This window comes from Arachis stenosperma, chromosome 7 (assembly GCF_014773155.1).
Source record: "Arachis stenosperma cultivar V10309 chromosome 7, arast.V10309.gnm1.PFL2, whole genome shotgun sequence".
In the NCBI taxonomy this organism is placed as follows: domain Eukaryota; kingdom Viridiplantae; phylum Streptophyta; class Magnoliopsida; order Fabales; family Fabaceae; genus Arachis; species Arachis stenosperma.
Window position 1 is genome coordinate 38,417,265 of NC_080383.1, and position 2,841 is coordinate 38,420,105.

Genomic DNA, 2,841 nt, shown 5'->3' on the forward strand with positions numbered 1-2,841 from the left:
CAAGAACTCCTTTCTTCTGACTAGTCCCATTGTTCACATGATTCCTTTCAGAAGTGTACATGAATTGGTTATTTGCAACCATTTTAATTAGCTCTTGAGCCTCTGTGGGCGTCTTCTTCAGATGAAGAGATCCTCCAGCAGAGCTATCCAAAGACATCTTGGATAGTTCAGAGAGACCATCATAGAAAATACCTATGATGCTCCATTCAGAAAGTATGTCTGAGGGACATTTTCTGATTAATTGTTTGTATCTTTCCCAAGCTTCATAGATGGATTCTCCATCCTTCTGTCTGAAGGTTTGGACTTCCACTCTAAGCTTACTCCATCTTTGTGGTGGAAAGAACTTTGCCAAGAAGGCATTGACTAGCTTTTCCCAAGAATCCAGGCTTTCTTTAGGTTGAGAGTCCAACCATATTCTAGCTCTGTCTCTTACAGCAAAAGGGAATAGCATCAGTCTATAGACCTCAGGGTCTATCCCATTAGTCTTGACTGTGTCACAGATTTGCAAGAATTCAGCTAAGAACTGATGAGGATCTTCCATTGGAAGTCCATGGAACTTGCAATTCAGTTGCATTAGAGAAACTAATTGAGGTTTAAGCTCAAAGTTGTTTGCTCCAATGGTAGGGATAGAGATGCTTCTCCCATAGAAGTCGGGAGTAGGTGCAGTAAAGTCACCCAGCACCTTCCTTGCATTGTTTGCATTATTGTTGTTTTCGGCTGCCATGTCTTCTTCTTCTTTGAAGAATTCGGTCAGGTCCTCTAAAGAGAGTTGTGCTTTGGCTTCTCTTAGCTTTCTCTTCAAGGTCCTTTCGGGTTCAGGGTCAGCTTCAACAAGAATGCCTTTGTCTCTGCTCCTGCTCATATGAAAGAGAAGAGAACAAGAAAATGTGGAATCCTCTATGTCACAGTATAGAGATTCCTTGAGGTGTCAGAGGAAAAGAGAAATAGAAAGAAGAAGGAGAAGAAGAATTCGAACTTTAACTAGATAAGGTTCGAATTGTGCATTGAGAAGGAGTGATACTCCATAAATAGAAGGATGTGAGAGGGAGGGAAGTAATTTTTCGAAAATTAATTAGAATATTTTGAAAACATTTTGAAAAACACTTAATTGATTTTCGAAAATAAAAGTAAGAAAGAAATCAAGTGATTTTTGAAAAAGATTTTGAAATTAGAAGTAAAAAAAAATTTGATTGAAAACTTATTTTGAAAAAGATGTGATTGAGAAAATATGATTGAAAAGATATGATTTGAAAACAATTTTAAAAAGATTTGATTTGAAAACAATTTTAAAAAGATTTGATTTTAAAAAATTGATGACTTGCCTAACAAGAAAAGATATGATTCAAACATTAAACCTTTCTCAACAGAAAAGGTAACAATCTTGAGATGTTCAATCAAATCATTAATTGTTAGTAAGTATCTTTGAAAAAGGAAAGAAATTGATTTTGAAAACATTTGATTGAAAAGATTTGATTTGAAAAAGATTTGATTTTGAAAAACTTTGAAAACTTGAAAAAAATTGATTTTGAAAACAAAATCTTCCCCCTCTTGCCATCCTGGCGTTAAACGCCCAGAATGGTGCACATTCTGGCGTTTAACGCCCAAACTACTACCTTTTTGGGCGTTAAACGCCCAACCAGGCACCCTGGCTGGCGTTTAAACGCCAGTCTGCCTTCTTCACTGGGCATTTTTGAATGCCCAGCTTTTTCTGTATAATTCCTCTGCAGTATGTTCTGAATCTTCAATTCTCTGTATTATTGACTTGAAAAGACACAAATAAAAAATATTTTTGGATTTTTAATAATCAAAATGCAACAAGAATCAAATAACAATGCATGCAAGACACCAAACTTAGCAGTTTGTATACTATTGACACTATATGAGACACATAAACACTCAAGTCAAAAGAATTCAAAGATCAGAGTAAGAAATCATCAAGAATTACTTGAAGATCCTTAAGACACATGAATGAATGCATGCAATTGACACCAAACTTAAGATGAGACACTAGACTCAAGCAAGAAACATCAAATATTTTTGGTTTTTATGGTTTTTGTGAATTTTTTTTGTGATTTTCGAAAATTAAGTGGAAAAAGATATCAAAATTCTTAATGAGAATTCCAGGAATCAGTGCAATGCTAGTCTAAGACTCCGGTCCAGGAATTAGACATGGCTTCACAGCCAGCCAAGCTTTCAAAGAAAGCTTCGGTCCAAAACACTAGACATGGCCAAAGGCCAGCCAAGCCTTAGCAGATCACTGCTCTAAAAGCAAGATCAACAAGCTCTTGTGATGATAAGGTGAAACCTCGGTCCAATGAAATTAGACATGGCTTTACAGCCAGCCAGATTTCAGCAAATCATCATGAAACTCTAGAATTCATCTTCAAGAATTTCGAAAAAAAATAAATGCCTAATCTAAGCAACAAGATGAACCGTCAGTTGTCCATACACAAGAACAATCCCCGGCAACGGCGCCAAAAACTTGGTGCACGAAATTGTGATTAATACTTTTCAAAACATAAACAATCCCTAGTAATGGCTCCAAAGACTTGGTGCTCAATACCATGGCATAAACACAACTTCGCACAACTAACCAGCAAGTGCACTGGGTCGTCCAAGTAATAAACCTTACGCGAGTAAGGGTCGATCCCACGGAGATTGGTGGTATGAAGCAAGCTATGGTCATCTTGTAAATCTCAGTCAGGCAGACTCAAATGGGTATAGTGGTAAACGAATAAAGCAATAAGATAAAGATAGAGATACTTATGCATATCATTGGTGAGAGCTTCAGATAAGCGTATGAAGATGCCTTCCCTTCCGTCTCTCTGCTTTCCTACTGTC

General features: G+C 36.9%; 1 non-coding gene across 1 annotated transcript; it reads left to right on the top strand.

Moving 5' to 3' along the window:
- The first annotated feature begins 210 nt into the window (after window positions 1-210).
- LOC130942376 (small nucleolar RNA R71) lies at window positions 211-319 on the top strand. Its single transcript, XR_009070948.1, has one exon. It is a non-coding gene; the product is annotated as a small nucleolar RNA R71 (small nucleolar RNA).
- Window positions 320-2,841: the final 2,522 nt, after the last annotated feature.